The sequence below is a fragment of the Onychostoma macrolepis genome, chromosome 15 (genome assembly GCF_012432095.1).
Source record: "Onychostoma macrolepis isolate SWU-2019 chromosome 15, ASM1243209v1, whole genome shotgun sequence".
NCBI lineage: Eukaryota > Metazoa > Chordata > Actinopteri > Cypriniformes > Cyprinidae > Onychostoma > Onychostoma macrolepis.
The window spans coordinates 11,264,298-11,281,884 of record NC_081169.1 but is presented as its reverse complement, the minus strand read 5'-3'; the positions used below and the strand labels follow the sequence as shown (position 1 = coordinate 11,281,884).

Below are 17,587 nucleotides of genomic sequence, written 5' to 3'. Positions count from 1 at the left end.
CGTTGGCATCACCGCTGGAAGTTTTGATCCACTGAGTTGCCCTCCCGGAGTTGTCGTTTGCTGTTTGGCGCCGTGGCTTAGTTGGTTAAAGAGCCTGTCCCGTAAACAGGAGATCCTGGGCTCGAATCCCAACGGTGCCTCTTTGCTCTGTGTGTTCTTTTTGGACAGGAGGCCCTCGCATTGCCTCTGCTTTTCGAACCGCATTCAATTGTGCTGAGACCCAAGGACATTGTCCTTCCAGCCCAACCAGCGTGCGACCTCACAGCTATGGACTGCCACAAGTCCGGAAGAAATGTTTGGATAGCGCATTAGACTTCTACATTGCCGAATGAGGCCATTCAAAGGTTCTGGGTTCGAGTCCGACCAGAGTCGTGGCTTTTGGCTTTTTGTTGATCCTTATGTTGCACAGTGTTGCCATCTGGCAACAAAAAGTTGTGAACAATCTCTTAAGCTGTCCAGCCCGTGGGCCGTTGGCATCACCGCTGGAAGTTTTGATCCACTGAGTTGCCCTCCCGGAGTTGTTGTGTGCAGTTTGGCGCCGTGGCTTAGTTGGTTAAAGTGCCTGTCTAGTAAACAGGAGATCCAGCGGTGCCTTTGGTTGTCAGCTCATGTGTCTTTGAGGTGCATGTGCTTTTGAAAACCACCCTTAGCTGCTTTTGAAGGATAGCACTCACGCAAAAGCACTACAACAGCGAGACACCGTGGCTTAGTTGGTTAAAGCGCCTGTCTCGTAAACAGGAGATCCTGGGTTCAAATCCCAGCGGTGCCTCTTAACCAGTGTCTTTGCTCTGTGTGTTCTTTTTGGACAGGAGGCCCTCGCAGTGCCTCTGCTTTTCGAACCGCATTCCAATTGTGCTGAGACCCAAGGACGTTGTCCTTCCAGCCCAACCAGCGTGCGACCTCACAGCTATGGACTGCCACAAGTCCGGAAGAAATGTTTGGATAGCGCATTGGACTTCTACATTGCGAATGAGGCCATTCAAAGGTTCTGGGTTCGAGTCCCACCAGAGTCGTGGCTTTTGGCTTTTGTTGATCCTTATGTTGCACAGTGTTGCCATCTGGCAACAAAAGTTGTGAACAATCTCTTAAGCTGTCCAGCCCGTGGGCCGTTGGCATCACCGCTGGAAGTTTTGATCCACTGAGTCGCCTCCGGAGTTGTTGTGTGCAGTTTGGCGCCGTGGCTTAGTTGGTTAAAGTGCCTGTCTAGTAAACAGGAGATCCAGCGGTGCCTTTGGTTGTCAGCTCATGTGTCTTTGAGGTGCATGTGCTTTTGAAAACCACCCTTAGCTGCTTTTGAAGGATAGCACTCACGCAAAAGCACTACAACAGCGAGACACCGTAGATTAGCTGGTCAAAGCGCCTGTCTGTAAACAGGAGATCCTGGGTTTGAATCCCAGCGGTGCCTCTTAACCAGTGTCTTTGCTCTGTGTGTTCTTTTTGGACAGGAGGCCCTCGCAGTGCCTCTGCTTTTCGAACCGCATTCAATTGTGCTGAGACCCAAGGACGTTGTCCTTCCAGCCCAACCAGCGTGCGACCTCACAGCTATGGACTGCCACAAGTCCGGAAGAAATGTTTGGATAGCGCATTGGACTTCTAGACTGCCTGATGAGGCCATTCAAAGGTTCTGGGTTCGAGTCCCACCAGAGTCGTGACTTTAGGCATTCTGCTTGGCCAGCAAACACAGAAGCTAGCTGTCCACCCGAAGCACTTGTCGAAACATCTCTTTTAGGCTGTGCAGTTCCTTGTCTGGATGCTTTGATCCTCTGAATCGTCCACCTGGAAGCCAAGCACAAAGACAGGCGCCGTGGCTTAGTTGGTTAAAGTGCCTGTCTAGTAAACAGGAGATTCTGGTTTGAAGAATAGCAGTACCTCTCTGCCGGTTATTGAGATCTGTTGGACAGTAGACCCTGAGAGTGCTGTCAATTTTTTGCACCGGCATCAATTGCCCAGAGTCCTGAGGACCTGTCTTTACACCTCACCGAGCTGGACGGGTACAAACCTTTACGTCAGCACTGCTGGTGGGCTCTGTGGCACAATGGATGGTGCAATGGATAGCGCATTGGACTTCTAGACTGCCTGATGAGGCCATTCAAAGGTTCTGGGTTCGAGTCCGACCAGAGTCGTGGCTTTTGGCTTTTGTTGATCCTTATGTTGCACAGTGTTGCCATCAGGCAACAGAAAGTTGTGAACAATCTCTTAAGCTGTCCAGCCCGTGGGCGTTGGCATCACCGCTGGAAGTTTTGATCCACTGAGTCGCCTCCGGAGTTGTTGTGTGCAGTTTGGCGCCGTGGCTTAGTTGGTTAAAGCGCCTGTCTCGTAAACAGGAGATTCTGGTTTGAAGAATAGCAGTACCTCTCTGCGGTTATTGAGATCTGTTGGACAGTAGACCCTGAGAGTGCTGTCAATTTTTTGCACCGGCATCAATTGCCCAGAGTCCTGAGGACCTGTCTTTCCTGTGCACAGACCGTGCGAACCTCACCGAGCTGGACGGGTACAAACCTTTACGTCGGCACTGCTGGTGGGCTCTGTGGCACAATGGATGGTGCAATGGATAGCGCATTGGACTTCTAGACTGCCTGATGAGGCCATTCAAAGGTTGTGGGTTCGAGTCCCACCAGAGTCGTGACTTTAGGCATTCTGCTTGGCCAGCAAACACAGAAGCTAGCTGTCCACCCCGAAGCACTTGTCGAAACATCTCTTTTAGGCTGTGCAGTTCCTTGTCTGGATGCTTTGATCCTCTAAATCGTCCACCTGGAAGCCAAGCACAAAGACAGGCGTCGTGGCTTAGTTGGTCAAAGCGCCTGTCTAGTAAACAGGAGATCCAGCGGTGCCTTTGGTTGTCAGCTCATGTGTCTTTGAGGTGCATGTGCTTTTGAAAACCACCCTTAGCTGCTTTTGAAGGATAGCACTCACGCAAAAGCACTACAACAGCGAGACACCGTGATTAGCTGGTCAAAGCACCTGTCTTGTAAACAGGAGATCCTGGGTTCAAAGCCTTTGGCAGCCATCGTATCCCTCAAGCGTGGGCTTATCTGAGATCGGAGTGCAAGGGAAGCAGGCGATTCCGTTTCTAAACCATCCCGACTGAGTTGTCAGCGCACATTTTTAAGCTATCCAGTGCCTGGCCCGCGACCCAGCTGCCCTCTTCTCTGGATGCTGTGATCCTCTTTGTCACCCCCTCAAAATGACCAAGCGCAGGCAGGCGCCGTGGCTTAGTTGGTCAAAGCGCCTGTCTTGTAAACAGGAGATCCTGGGTTTGAATCCCAGCGGTGCCTTTGGTTGTCAGCTCATGTGTCTTTGAGGTGCATGTGCTTTTGAAAACCACCCTTAGCTGCTTTTGAAGGATAGCACTCACGCAAAAGCACTACAACAGCGAGACACCGTGATTAGCTGGTCAAAGCACCTGTCTTGTAAACAGGAGATCCAGCGGTGCCTTTGGTTGTCAGCTCATGTGTCTTTGAGGTGCATGTGCTTTTGAAAACCACCCTTAGCTGCTTTTGAAGGATAGCACTCACGCAAAAGCACTACAACAGCGAGACACCGTGATTAGCTGGTCAAAGCACCTGTCTTGTAAACAGGAGATCCTGGGCTCGAATCCCAGCGGTGCCTTTGGCAGCCATCGTATCCCTCAAGCGTGGGCTTATCTGAGATCGGAGTGCAAGGGAAGCAGGCGATTCCGTTTCTAAACCATCCCGACTGAGTTGTCAGCGCACATTTTAAGCTATCCAGTGCCTGGCCCGCGACCCAGCTGCCCTCTTCTCTGGATGCTGTGATCCTCTTTGTCACCCCTCAAAATGACCAAGCGCAGGCAGGCGCCGTGGCTTAGTTGGTCAAAGCGCCTGTCTTGTAAACAGGAGATCCTGGGTTCGAATCCCAGCGGTGCCTTTGGTTGTCAGCTCATGTGTCTTTGAGGTGCATGTGCTTTTGAAAACCACCCTTAGCTGCTTTTGAAGGATAGCACTCACGCAAAAGCACTACAACAGCGAGACACCGTGATTAGCTGGTCAAAGCGCCTGTCTTGTAAACAGGAGATCCAGCGGTGCCTTTGGTTGTCAGCTCATGTGTCTTTGAGGTGCATGTGCTTTTGAAAACCACCCTTAGCTGCTTTTGAAGGATAGCACTCACGCAAAAGCACTACAACAGCGAGACACCGTGATTAGCTGGTCAAAGCACCTGTCTTGTAAACAGGAGATCCAGCGGTGCCTTTGGTTGTCAGCTCATGTGTCTTTGAGGTGCATGTGCTTTTGAAAACCACCCTTAGCTGCTTTTGAAGGATAGCACTCCACGCAAAAGCACTACAACAGCGAGACACCGTAGATTAGCTGGTCAAAGCACCTGTCTTGTAAACAGGAGATTCTGGTTTTGAAGAATAGCAGTACCTCTCTACCGGTTATTGAGATCTGTTGGACAGTAGACCCTGAGAGTGCTGTCAATTTTTTTTGCACCGGGCATCAATTGCCCAGAGTCCTGAGGACCTGTCTTTCCTGTGCACAGACCGTGCGAACCTCACCGAGCTGGACGGGTACAAACCTTTACGTCAGCACTGCTGGTGGGCTCTGTGGCGCAATGGATAGCGCATTGGACTTCTAGACTGCCTGATGAGGCCATTCAAAGGTTGTGGGTTCGAGTCCCACCAGAGTCGTGACTTTAGGCATTCTGCTTGGCCAGCAAACACAGAAGCTAGCTGTCCACCCCGAAGCACTTGTCGAAACATCTCTTTTAGGCTGTGCAGTTCCTTGTCTGGATGCTTTGATCCTCTAAATCGTCCACCTGGAAGCCAAGCACAAAGACAGGCGTCGTGGCTTAGTTGGTCAAAGCGCCTGTCTTGTAAACAGGAGATCCAGCGGTGCCTTTGACGGTGCTCGAGCAACACTTTTTGTTGATCCTTATGTTGCACAGTGTTGCCATCTGGCAACAAAAAGTTGTGAACAATCTCTTAAGCTGTCCAGCCCGTGGGCCGTTGGCATCACCGCTGGAAGTTTTGATCCACTGAGTCGCCCTCCCGGAGTTGTTGTGTGCAGTTTGGCGCCGTGGCTTAGTTGGTTAAAGCGCCTGTCTTGTAAACAGGAGATCCTGGGTTCAAATCCCAGCGGTGCCTTTGGCAGCCATCGTATCCCTCAAGCGTGGTCTTTTCTGAGATCGGAGTGCAAGGGCAGCAGGCGATTCCGTTTCTAAACCATCCCGACTGAGTTGTCAGCGCACATTTTTAAGCTATCCAGCGCCTGGCCCGCGACCCCGCTGCCCTCTTCTCTGGATGCTGTGATCCTCTTTGTCACCCACTCAAAATGACCAAGCACGCAGGCAGGCGCCGTGGCTTAGTTGGTTAAAGTGCCTGTCTAGTAAACAGGAGATCCTGGGTTCGAATCCCAGCGGTGCCTTTGGTTGTCAGCTCATGTGTCTTTGAGGTGCATGTGCTTTTGAAAACCACCCTTAGCTGCTTTTGAAGGATAGCACTCCACGCAAAAGCACTACAACAGCGAGACACCGTAGATTAGCTGGTCAAAGCACCTGTCTTGTAAACAGGAGATTCTGGTTTCGAAGAATAGCAGTACCTCTCTACCGGTTATTGAGATCTGTTGGACAGTAGACCCTGAGAGTGCTGTCAATTTTTTTTGCACCGGGCATCAATTGCCCAGAGTCCTGAGGACCTGTCTTTCCTGTGCACAGACCGTGCGAACCTCACCGAGCTGGACTGGCTAGAGGAACACGCACGGCAAACGACACTGGACTGGCTAGAGGAACACGCACGGCAAACGACACTGGACTGGCTGGAGGAACACGCACGGCAAACGACACTGGACTGGCTGGAGGAACACGCACGGCAAACGACACTGGACTGGCTAGAGGAACACGCACGGCAAACGACACTGGACTGGCTAGAGGAACACGCACGGCAAACGACACTGGACTGGCTGGAGGAACACGCACGGCAAACGACACTGGACTGGCTGGAGGAACACGCACGGCAAACGACACTGGACTGGCTGGAGGAACACGCACGGCAAACGACACTGGACTGGCTAGAGGAACACGCACGGCAAACGACACTGGACTGGCTGGAGGAACACGCACGGCAAACGACACTGGACTGGCTAGAGGAACACGCACGGCAAACGACACTGGACTGGCTAGAGGAACACGCACGGCAAACGACACTGGACTGGCTAGAGGAACACGCACGGCAAACGACACTGGACTGGCTGGAGGAACACGCACGGCAAACGACACTGGACTGGCTAGAGGAACACGCACGGCAAACGACACTGGACTGGCTAGAGGAACACGCACGGCAAACGACACTGGACTGGCTAGAGGAACACGCACGGCAAACGACACTGGACTGGCTAGAGGAACACGCACGGCAAACGACACTGGACTGGCTGGAGGAACACGCACGGCAAACGACACTGGACTGGCTAGAGGAACACGCACGGCAAACGACACTGGACTGGCTGGAGGAACACGCACGGCAAACGACACTGGACTGGCTGGAGGAACACGCACGGCAAACGACACTGGACTGGCTAGAGGAACACGCACGGCAAACGACACTGGACTGGCTGGAGGAACACGCACGGCAAACGACACTGGACTGGCTAGAGGAACACGCACGGCAAACGACACTGGACTGGCTGGAGGAACACGCACGGCAAACGACACTGGACTGGCTGGAGGAACACGCACGGCAAACGACACTGGACTGGCTAGAGGAACACGCACGGCAAACGACACTGGACTGGCTAGAGGAACACGCACGGCAAACGACACTGGACTGGCTAGAGGAACACGCACGGCAAACGACACTGGACTGGCTAGAGGAACACGCACGGCAAACGACACTGGACTGGCTAGAGGAACACGCACGGCAAACGACACTGGACTGGCTGGAGGAACACGCACGGCAAACGACACTGGACTGGCTAGAGGAACACGCACGGCAAACGACACTGGACTGGCTGGAGGAACACGCACGGCAAACGACACTGGACTGGCTGGAGGAACACGCACGGCAAACGACACTGGACTGGCTAGAGGAACACGCACGGCAAACGACACTGGACTGGCTGGAGGAACACGCACGGCAAACGACACTGGACTGGCTAGAGGAACACGCACGGCAAACGACACTGGACTGGCTGGAGGAACACGCACGGCAAACGACACTGGACTGGCTAGAGGAACACGCACGGCAAACGACACTGGACTGGCTAGAGGAACACGCACGGCAAACGACACTGGACTGGCTGGAGGAACACGCACGGCAAACGACACTGGACTGGCTAGAGGAACACGCACGGCAAACGACACTGGACTGGCTGGAGGAACACGCACGGCAAACGACACTGGACTGGCTAGAGGAACACGCACGGCAAACGACACTGGACTGGCTGGAGGAACACGCACGGCAAACGACACTGGACTGGCTGGAGGAACACGCACGGCAAACGACACTGGACTGGCTAGAGGAACACGCACGGCAAACGACACTGGACTGGCTGGAGGAACACGCACGGCAAACGACACTGGACTGGCTGGAGGAACACGCACGGCAAACGACACTGGACTGGCTAGAGGAACACGCACGGCAAACGACACTGGACTGGCTGGAGGAACACGCACGGCAAACGACACTGGACTGGCTAGAGGAACACGCACGGCAAACGACACTGGACTGGCTAGAGGAACACGCACGGCAAACGACACTGGACTGGCTGGAGGAACACGCACGGCAAACGACACTGGACTGGCTGGAGGAACACGCACGGCAAACGACACTGGACTGGCTGGAGGAACACGCACGGCAAACGACACTGGACTGGCTGGAGGAACACGCACGGCAAACGACACTGGACTGGCTGGAGGAACACGCACGGCAAACGACACTGGACTGGCTAGAGGAACACGCACGGCAAACGACACTGGACTGGCTGGAGGAACACGCACGGCAAACGACACTGGACTGGCTGGAGGAACACGCACGGCAAACGACACTGGACTGGCTGGAGGAACACGCACGGCAAACGACACTGGACTGGCTGGAGGAACACGCACGGCAAACGACACTGGACTGGCTGGAGGAACACGCACGGCAAACGACACTGGACTGGCTGGAGGAACACGCACGGCAAACGACACTGGACTGGCTGGAGGAACACGCACGGCAAACGACACTGGACTGGCTGGAGGAACACGCACGGCAAACGACACTGGACTGGCTGGAGGAACACGCACGGCAAACGACACTGGACTGGCTAGAGGAACACGCACGGCAAACGACACTGGACTGGCTGGAGGAACACGCACGGCAAACGACACTGGACTGGCTGGAGGAACACGCACGGCAAACGACACTGGACTGGCTGGAGGAACACGCACGGCAAACGACACTGGACTGGCTGGAGGAACACGCACGGCAAACGACACTGGACTGGCTGGAGGAACACGCACGGCAAACGACACTGGACTGGCTGGAGGAACACGCACGGCAAACGACACTGGACTGGCTAGAGGAACACGCACGGCAAACGACACTGGACTGGCTGGAGGAACACGCACGGCAAACGACACTGGACTGGCTGGAGGAACACGCACGGCAAACGACACTGGACTGGCTGGAGGAACACGCACGGCAAACGACACTGGACTGGCTGGAGGAACACGCACGGCAAACGACACTGGACTGGCTGGAGGAACACGCACGGCAAACGACACTGGACTGGCTGGAGGAACACGCACGGCAAACGACACTGGACTGGCTAGAGGAACACGCACGGCAAACGACACTGGACTGGCTAGAGGAACACGCACGGCTAACGACACTGGACTGGCTGGAGGAACGCGCACGGTACACGACACTGGACTGGCTGGAGGAACACGCACGGCAAACGACACTGGACTGGCTGGAGGAACACGCACGGCAAACGACACTGGACTGGCTGGAGGAACACGCACGGTAAATGACAATGGACTGGAGAAGCGACAAAGAGCTGGAAATGGAAAGGAGCAAGAAGCAAGGAAAAAATTTGGTGAAAGAAAATACTTGAAGGAGGCAACAGTGATCGTGAGTACGGAGAACGTGAGTGGAGTGAGAGCGGAGGATATTATCAAAGCTATTTCGGAACAAATTGGAAGTGGAAAGGTGTTGGCTGTAAGACCCAGACAGGGCAAAGAATATGAACTGACACTGGAACAGGAAGAAATGTGCGACGTCTTAATCGATGGATTGACAATTAAGGGGGTGGACTGTGAAGTAAAGAAACTGCAAAATAAAGATTACATTGTTTCCTTCATGCACCTGCCTGTCTACCTGGAGGATAATGAAATTTTGGATAAATTGGAAGGATGGGGGGTTTCCCCAATATCTAAAATTAAAAGAAGGTGCTATCCGGGCACTGACATAGAAGACGGCACAAGATTTGTGAAGGTGAGGTTCCCCAAAGAAGTGGCATCACTCCCTTATAGCACAAAGATGGAAACAGCGGAAGGGCCGCAGTACTTTAGGGTGATGCACAGCCATCAGGTGAAGACCTGTAGGCTGTGCATGAGCCCAGGACATCTGATGAAAGAGTGCCCAGAATTCAAGTGCTATAAGTGTGAGGAAAGGGGACATTTTGCACGAGACTGCAATGCTGTCAGGTGCCCGGATTGCCAAAAATTTTTAAATAAATGTGAATGTTTGATGGAGGTAGGACGAAGGGAAGAAAAGGTGGACGGACAGGTGCATGAAGGAAACAATGAGGAAGAGAGACATTTTGAAGAAAGACAAGAAGAAGATGAATCGCAACCAAACAAAGCAGAGGAAGGAACAAACAACAGACAGGAAGGAGAAGGAGAAAATGAAAAGGACGATGAACAGATAAGAGAAGAGGACACGCAATTGACACCAATGGATATATCCTCAAGTCAAGGACAAAATGGGAAAGAACAGGACAAAGAAATTGACAACGAAGGAGAAATAAGGATGGAAGAGGACGAGAAGGAAAAAGAGGAGAGGGGACAAGTACGAAGAAGATCGATAAAGGTAAAGCCAAATATAGAAACTGCAAGAAAAAAAGTGAAATGTTTAAACATGTTTGAGGCATTAAAGGAACTGGAGGAGAAAGACTGAGAATGATGGGTTTTAGATTTTTATTCTTTGTCTTTTTAATGGTTTTAAGTGTTGTGACTTTTAATGCGAGAGGACTTTTGGACTTGAAGAAATTTGAAAATGTAAAAGAAAAATGTAAAAGAGAAGACATTATTGTACTACAAGAAACAAACTGGAGAGAAAATGTGATGAATGATTACAAAAAGAGATGGGAAGGAGGGATTTTATACAATAATGGAGATGGGAGGTTGGGGAGAGGTGTGGCTTTTTTAATGAAGGATGATGTTTTTAAAGCAAGTAAAATTTTATACAAAGATACGATGGGGAAATGTATGGTGGTTGAGACAAAGCATGAAGGAAGAGAATTGACTTTAGTAAATGTACATGCACCATCAGAGGAGAAGGAAAAGAAAGAGTTTTTTAAAGTTTTAAGGAGTTTTATAAAAAAGTATAAGGAAATAATAATGATGGGGGATTTTAACACGGTTTTTAGTAAACAAGACATGGCAGATGGAATGGTTTTTAAAACTGATACAGGGAGGAAAGAATTAAAAGCATTGATGGCAGAAAATAATATGATAGATGTGTGGAGAGAAAGAAATGAAAAGAAAAAATAATTTTCAAGGAGACAAATAGTAGGGCAATTTGTGTGCAGAACAAGAATTTATTTTATTTTATGTACGAAGAATGTGGAGAATTTTATCGAAAATATTAATTATGAAGACAGGTTTTAGCGATCACAGGTTTTTATTTTTTAAAATGGACTGGAATAAAGTGCAAAGAGGGCCAGGAATATGGGTTTTAAATACAAAAATGTTAGAAAATGAAGACTATGTTTTAAAAGTTAAAGGAATTATAGAAAAAGAAAAGGAAAATGAAATGTATGAAGAAGATAAGAGAATATGGTGGGAGAACGTAAAGTTTTTAATTTAAAAATTCTCGATTAAGTATTGTAGTATAATACGCAAATGCAAAAGATACAAAGAAAAATAAATAAAGTAAAGTTTGGAAGTGGAATTGAATAAAGAAAATAAAGATATACAAAAGATAAAGGAAATAGAGGAAAAACTGAAAGAAATAGAGGAAAAAGAATATGAGGGGGCAAGGTTAAGAAGCAAAGCTAAATATACAGTGGAGGGAGAAAAATGCACAAAGTTCTTTTTTGATTTGGAAAAAAAGAGAGGGAAAGCTGAAACGATAAAAGAGATAAGAGGAAAAAATGGAGAAATTGTAGAAGGGAATGAACACATTTTAGAAGAAATAAAGTTTTTTTATGAAGATCTTTTTAGTACAAGAGGTGTAGAAGAAAACGAAAAAAGAGAATTGTTGAATCAGATAAAAGCAAAAATTAGCGAGGAAGATAAAAGAGAATGCGATCAAAAAATCAGACAAGAAGAGATAGAAAGAGCAATACAGCAGCTGAATAAAAAGAAAAGTCCGGGAATAGATGGTTTAGGAAGTGAATTTTATATATGTTTTAAAGAGACTTTAACCAAGATTTTAAAGGAAGTTTTTAGAGAAATCTTTGAAAAAGAGGAAGTTAATGAAAGAATGGGGATGGGGATAACAAAACTGATATATAAAAGGAAAGGAGAAAAAGTAGATTTAAAAAACTACAGGCCGATCACGATGCTGAACACAGATTTTAAGATTTTAGCGAAGGTTTTAGCAAACAGATTAAAGGAAGTAATGCCAAGTATCATAGAAACAAACCAAGCATACGGAGTAAAAGGAAGAGATATAGCGGACATAACAATGAGCATAAGAGACACAATATGGTATATGAAAGAAAAAAATGAAGATGGTTACGTAATTAGTCTAGATTTTGAAAAAGCTTTTGATAGGGTTGAACACGGGTATTTATTTGATGTTTTAAAGAATTTTGGCTTTGGAGGAGATTTTATCAAATGGATTGAGATTTTATATAAGGGCGCTTTAACAAGAATAAAATGTAATGGGTTTTTAACAGAATGTTTTAAAATCACAAGATCAATTAGACAGGGTTGTCCGCTTTCAGCGCTTTTATATTCACTTGTATCAGAACCGTTAGGATTGGCGATAAAACAAAAAGAAGAAATAATTGGAATTGAAATTGAGGAAAAAAAGGTTGAAGGGAAAGTTTTTCAATATGCTGATGACACTACAATAATAGTAAAAGGAAAGGAGAGCGTCAAAAAAGTAATGGAGGTTGTAGAAGAATATTGTAAAGGATCTGGTAGTAAAATAAATGAAGATAAGACAGTGTATATGAGATTTGGTAAAGCAATGGTTTTAATGGATTGTTTTAATTTCAAGGAAGTGGAAGAAATGAGGATTTTAGGAATTTTAATGTGGAAAAATGAGAGGAAAGTAAGAGATGAAATGTGGGAGCAACTAGTAACAGAAATAGAGAGAAGGTTAAACTTTTGGAAATTGAGAACATTGAACTTGAAAGGGAAGGTTTCAATATTGAATGTTTTAATGGTTTCAAAGCTATGGTATGTTTTATATGTGTCGGAGATGCCATTGTGGACAGAAAAGAGGTTGAAGAAATGTTTTCTTGACTTTTTATGGGAGGGGAAACCATCAAGAATAGCTTATAATACGATTTTAGGGGAGGTAGAGAAGCGGGGTTTAGGTTTAATGGATGTGGAACAGAGGAAAAATAGCTTGAGAGTGAAAATAGTTAAGAAATACATACAAGAAGAAAATAAAATGGAGTGGAAAAAAACAATGAATTATTTTTTAAACAAATGTGGGGGATGGAATTTTATGGATGAAAACGAAGATTTGGATGACAGAACGATTACCGGAGTTTTATAGAGAAATTTTTAGTGCCTGGGGAAAATTTTTAGCCAAAGTTGAGTATGATCCACATGGGAGAGAAAACATTTTAAATCAACCTTTGTTCTTAAACAAAAACATTTTAAACAAAGAGAAATAAATGTTTTTAAAGAAATGGATGAAAGTGGGGATAACGAGAGTGAGAGATGTTTTATATGAATTTAAAGAAGGGTTTTTGCCGACACAATTTATTGTGGACGCAATGGAGGTGGCAAAAGAGGATTACAGTAAACAAGAAATAATAAACAAATATGAAGTCATTAAAAGTGCAATACCCGAAGAGTGGATTAAAAGAAGAAAGTATGGAAGAAGAGCCGAAAGAGAAAGGTATTTATGTGCTTTTGAAGGATAGCACTCACGCAAAAGCACTACAACAGCGAGACACCGTAGATTAGCTGGTCAAAGCACCTGTCTTGTAAACAGGAGATCCTGTGTTCAAATCCCAGCGGTGCCTCTTAACCAGTGTCTTTGCTCTGTGTGTTCTTTTTGGACAGGAGGCCCTCGCAGTGCCTCTGCTTTTCGAACCGCATTCAATTGTGCTGAGACCCAAGGACGTTGTCCTTCCAGCCCAACCAGCGTGCGACCTCACAGCTATGGACTGCCACAAGTCCGGAAGAAATGTTTGGATAGCGCATTAGACTTCTACATTGCGAATGAGGCCATTCAAAGGTTGTGGGTTCGAGTCCCACCAGAGTCGTGACTTTAGGCATTCTGCTTGGCCAGCAAACACAGAAGCTAGCTGTCCACCCCGAAGCACTTGTCGAAACATCTCTTTTAGGCTGTGCAGTTCCTTGTCTGGATGCTTTGATCCTCTAAATCGTCCACCTGGAAGCCAAGCACAAAGACAGGCGTCGTGGCTTAGTTGGTCAAAGCGCCTGTCTTGTAAACAGGAGATCCTGGGTTCAAATCCCAGCGGTGCCTTTGGTTGTCAGCTCATGTGTCTTTGAGGTGCATGTGCTTTTGAAAACCACCCTTAGCTGCTTTTGAAGGATAGCACTCCACGCAAAAGCACTACAACAGCGAGACACCGTAGATTAGCTGGTCAAAGCGCCTGTCTTGTAAACAGGAGATCCAGCGGTGCCTTTGGTTGTCAGCTCATGTGTCTTTGAGGTGCATGTGCTTTTGAAAACCACCCTTAGCTGCTTTTGAAGGATAGCACTCCACGCAAAAGCACTACAACAGCGAGACACCGTAGATTAGCTGGTCAAAGCACCTGTCTTGTAAACAGGAGATCCTGGGCTCGAATCCCAGCGGTGCCTCTTAACCAGTGTCTTTGCTCTGTGTGTTCTTTTTGGACAGGAGGCCCTCGCAGTGCCTCTGCTTTTCGAACCGCATTCAATTGTGCTGAGACCCAAGGACGTTGTCCTTCCAGCCCAACCAGCGTGCGACCTCACAGCTATGGACTGCCACAAGTCCGGAAGAAATGTTTGGATAGCGCATTGGACTTCTAGACTGCCTGATGAGGCCATTCAAAGGTTGTGGGTTCGAGTCCCACCAGAGTCGTGACTTTAGGCATTCTGCTTGGCCAGCAAACACAGAAGCTAGCTGTCCACCCCGAAGCACTTGTCGAAACATCTCTTTTAGGCTGTGCAGTTCCTTGTCTGGATGCTTTGATCCTCTGAATCGTCCACCTGGAAGCCAAGCACAAAGACAGGCGTCGTGGCTTAGTTGGTCAAAGCGCCTGTCTCGTAAACAGGAGATTCTGGTTTGAAGAATAGCAGTACCTCTCTGCGGTTATTGAGATCTGTTGGACAGTAGACCCTGAGAGTGCTGTCAATTTTTTTTGCACCGGGCATCAATTGCCCAGAGTCCTGAGGACCTGTCTTTCCTGTGCACAGACCGTGCGAACCTCACCGAGCTGGACGGGTACAAACCTTTACGTCGGCACTGCTGGTGGGCTCTGTGGCGCAATGGATAGCGCATTGGACTTCTACATTGCGAATGAGGCCATTCAAAGGTTCTGGGTTCAAGTCCCACCAGAGTCGTGACTTTAGGCATTCTGCTAAGCGCGCTTGGCCAGCAAACACAGAAGCTAGCTGTCCACCCCAAAGCACTTGTCGAAACATCTCTTTTAGGCTGTGCAGTTCCTTGTCTGGATGCTTTGATCCTCTGAATCGTCCACCTGGAAGCCAAGCACAAAGACAGGCGTCGTGGCTTAGTTGGTCAAAGCGCCTGTCTTGTAAACAGGAGATCCTGGGCTCGAATCCCAGCGGTGCCTCTTAACCAGTGTCTTTGCTCTGTGTGTTCTTTTTTGGACAGGAGGCCCTCGCAGTGCCTCTGCTTTTCGAACCGCATTCCAATTGTGCTGAGACCCAAGGACGTTGTCCTTCCAGCCCAACCAGCGTGCGACCTCACAGCTATGGACTGCCACAAGTCCGGAAGAAATGTTTGGATAGCGCATTGGACTTCTAGACTGCCTGATGAGGCCATTCAAAGGTTCTGGGTTCGAGTCCCACCAGAGTCGTGACTTTAGGCATTCTGCTTGGCCAGCAAACACAGAAGCTAGCTGTCCACCCCAAGCACTTGTCGAAACATCTCTTTTAGGCTGTGCAGTTCCTTGTCTGGATGCTTTGATCCTCTAAATCGTCCACCTGGAAGCCAAGCACAAAGACAGGCGTCGTGGCTTAGTTGGTTAAAGTGCCTGTCTAGTAAACAGGAGATCCAGCGGTGCCTTTGGTTGTCAGCTCATGTGTCTTTGAGGTGCATGTGCTTTTGAAAACCACCCTTAGCTGCTTTTGAAGGATAGCACTCACGCAAAAGCACTACAACAGCGAGACACCGTGATTAGCTGGTCAAAGCACCTGTCTTGTAAACAGGAGATCCTGGGTTCAAATCCCAGCGGTGCCTCTTAACCAGTGTCTTTGCTCTGTGTGTTCTTTTTGGACAGGAGGCCCTCGCAGTGCCTCTGCTTTTCGAACCGCATTCAATTGTGCTGAGACCCAAGGACGTTGTCCTTCCAGCCCAACCAGCGTGCGACCTCACAGCTATGGACTGCCACAAGTCCGGAAGAAATGTTTGGATAGCGCATTAGACTTCTACATTGCCGAATGAGGCCATTCAAAGGTTGTGGGTTCGAGTCCCACCAGAGTCGTGACTTTAGGCATTCTGCTTGGCCAGCAAACACAGAAGCTAGCTGTCCACCCCAAGCACTTGTCGAAACATCTCTTTTAGGCTGTGCAGTTCCTTGTCTGGATGCTTTGATCCTCTAAATCGTCCACCTGGAAGCCAAGCACAAAGACAGGCGTCGTGGCTTAGTTGGTTAAAGTGCCTGTCTAGTAAACAGGAGATCCAGCGGTGCCTTTGGTTGTCAGCTCATGTGTCTTTGAGGTGCATGTGCTTTTGAAAACCACCCTTAGCTGCTTTTGAAGGATAGCACTCACGCAAAAGCACTACAACAGCGAGACACCGTGATTAGCTGGTCAAAGCACCTGTCTTGTAAACAGGAGATCCTGGGTTCAAATCCCAGCGGTGCCTCTTAACCAGTGTCTTTGCTCTGTGTGTTCTTTTTGGACAGGAGGCCCTCGCAGTGCCTCTGCTTTTCGAACCGCATTCAATTGTGCTGAGACCCAAGGACGTTGTCCTTCCAGCCCAACCAGCGTGCGACCTCACAGCTATGGACTGCCACAAGTCCGGAAGAAATGTTTGGATAGCGCATTAGACTTCTACATTGCCGAATGAGGCCATTCAAAGGTTGTGGGTTCGAGTCCCACCAGAGTCGTGACTTTAGGCATTCTGCTTGGCCAGCAAACACAGAAGCTAGCTGTCCACCCGAAGCACTTGTCGAAACATCTCTTTTAGGCTGTGCAGTTCCTTGTCTGGATGCTTTGATCCTCTGAATCGTCCACCTGGAAGCCAAGCACAAAGACAGGCGTCGTGGCTTAGTTGGTTAAAGCGCCTGTCTTGTAAACAGGAGATCCAGCGGTGCCTTTGGTTGTCAGCTCATGTGTCTTTGAGGTGCATGTGCTTTTGAAAACCACCCTTAGCTGCTTTTGAAGGATAGCACTCACGCAAAAGCACTACAACAGCGAGACACCGTAGATTAGCTGGTCAAAGCGCCTGTCTTGTAAACAGGAGATCCTGGGTTCGAATCCCAGCGGTGCCTTTGGTTGTCAGCTCATGTGTCTTTGAGGTGCATGTGCTTTTGAAAACCACCCTTAGCTGCTTTTGAAGGATAGCACTCCACGCAAAAGCACTACAACAGCGAGACACCGTGATTAGCTGGTCAAAGCGCCTGTCTCGTAAACAGGAGATCCAGCGGTGCCTTTGACGATGCTCGAACAAAACCTTGGGGTGCGTGGTTTTCTTTGCAGCGGAATGCAAATGGGGAGTGCAGAGGAGCGCAGTGGCAGCTGGCGATTTCATTTGCGAACCACCCTCAGAAAAGAATGCTGGCTGCAGCAGGCGCCGTGGCTTAGTTGGTCAAAGCGCCTGTCTCGTAAACAGGAGATCCAGCGGTGCCTTTGGCGATGCTCGAACAAAACCTTGGGGTGCGTGGTTTTCTTTGCAGCGGAATGCAAATGGGGAGTGCAGAGGAGCGCAGTGGCAGCTGGCGATTTCATTTGCGAACCACCCTCAGAAAAGAATGCTGGCTGCAGCAGGCGCCGTGGCTTAGCTGGTCAAAGCGCCTGTCTGTAAACAGGAGATCCAGCGGTGCCTTTGGCAGCCATCGATCCCTCA

At 48.8% G+C, this 17,587-nt stretch overlaps 13 non-coding genes across 13 annotated transcripts; all 13 read left to right on the top strand.

Annotated features, from left to right (window-relative positions):
* Window positions 1–695: 695 nt before the first annotated feature.
* On the top strand, window positions 696–769 carry trnat-cgu (transfer RNA threonine (anticodon CGU)). The gene has a single exon. It is a non-coding gene; the product is annotated as a tRNA-Thr (tRNA).
* Window positions 770–2,521: 1,752 nt separating this feature from the next.
* Window positions 2,522–2,623, top strand: trnar-ucu (transfer RNA arginine (anticodon UCU)). The gene is given in 2 exon segments: window positions 2,522–2,570; window positions 2,588–2,623. It is a non-coding gene; the product is annotated as a tRNA-Arg (tRNA).
* A 578-nt stretch (window positions 2,624–3,201) lies between these two features.
* trnat-ugu (transfer RNA threonine (anticodon UGU)) lies at window positions 3,202–3,275 on the top strand. The gene has a single exon. It is a non-coding gene; the product is annotated as a tRNA-Thr (tRNA).
* Window positions 3,276–3,811: 536 nt separating this feature from the next.
* Window positions 3,812–3,885, top strand: trnat-ugu (transfer RNA threonine (anticodon UGU)). The gene has a single exon. It is a non-coding gene; the product is annotated as a tRNA-Thr (tRNA).
* A 667-nt stretch (window positions 3,886–4,552) lies between these two features.
* On the top strand, window positions 4,553–4,642 carry trnar-ucu (transfer RNA arginine (anticodon UCU)). The gene is given in 2 exon segments: window positions 4,553–4,589; window positions 4,607–4,642. It is a non-coding gene; the product is annotated as a tRNA-Arg (tRNA).
* A 382-nt stretch (window positions 4,643–5,024) lies between these two features.
* trnat-ugu (transfer RNA threonine (anticodon UGU)) lies at window positions 5,025–5,098 on the top strand. Its single transcript has one exon. It is a non-coding gene; the product is annotated as a tRNA-Thr (tRNA).
* Window positions 5,099–5,304: 206 nt separating this feature from the next.
* Window positions 5,305–5,378, top strand: trnat-agu (transfer RNA threonine (anticodon AGU)). The gene has a single exon. It is a non-coding gene; the product is annotated as a tRNA-Thr (tRNA).
* Window positions 5,379–13,757: 8,379 nt separating this feature from the next.
* Window positions 13,758–13,831, top strand: trnat-ugu (transfer RNA threonine (anticodon UGU)). Its single transcript has one exon. It is a non-coding gene; the product is annotated as a tRNA-Thr (tRNA).
* Window positions 13,832–14,806: 975 nt separating this feature from the next.
* On the top strand, window positions 14,807–14,895 carry trnar-ucu (transfer RNA arginine (anticodon UCU)). Its single transcript is given in 2 exon segments — window positions 14,807–14,843; window positions 14,860–14,895. It is a non-coding gene; the product is annotated as a tRNA-Arg (tRNA).
* A 159-nt stretch (window positions 14,896–15,054) lies between these two features.
* Window positions 15,055–15,128, top strand: trnat-ugu (transfer RNA threonine (anticodon UGU)). Its single transcript has one exon. It is a non-coding gene; the product is annotated as a tRNA-Thr (tRNA).
* Window positions 15,129–15,523: 395 nt separating this feature from the next.
* Window positions 15,524–15,757, top strand: trnat-agu (transfer RNA threonine (anticodon AGU)). The gene is made up of 2 exons: window positions 15,524–15,561; window positions 15,722–15,757. It is a non-coding gene; the product is annotated as a tRNA-Thr (tRNA).
* A 393-nt stretch (window positions 15,758–16,150) lies between these two features.
* Window positions 16,151–16,384, top strand: trnat-agu (transfer RNA threonine (anticodon AGU)). Its single transcript has 2 exons — window positions 16,151–16,188; window positions 16,349–16,384. It is a non-coding gene; the product is annotated as a tRNA-Thr (tRNA).
* A 554-nt stretch (window positions 16,385–16,938) lies between these two features.
* On the top strand, window positions 16,939–17,012 carry trnat-ugu (transfer RNA threonine (anticodon UGU)). The gene has a single exon. It is a non-coding gene; the product is annotated as a tRNA-Thr (tRNA).
* The last annotated feature ends 575 nt before the right edge of the window (window positions 17,013–17,587 follow it).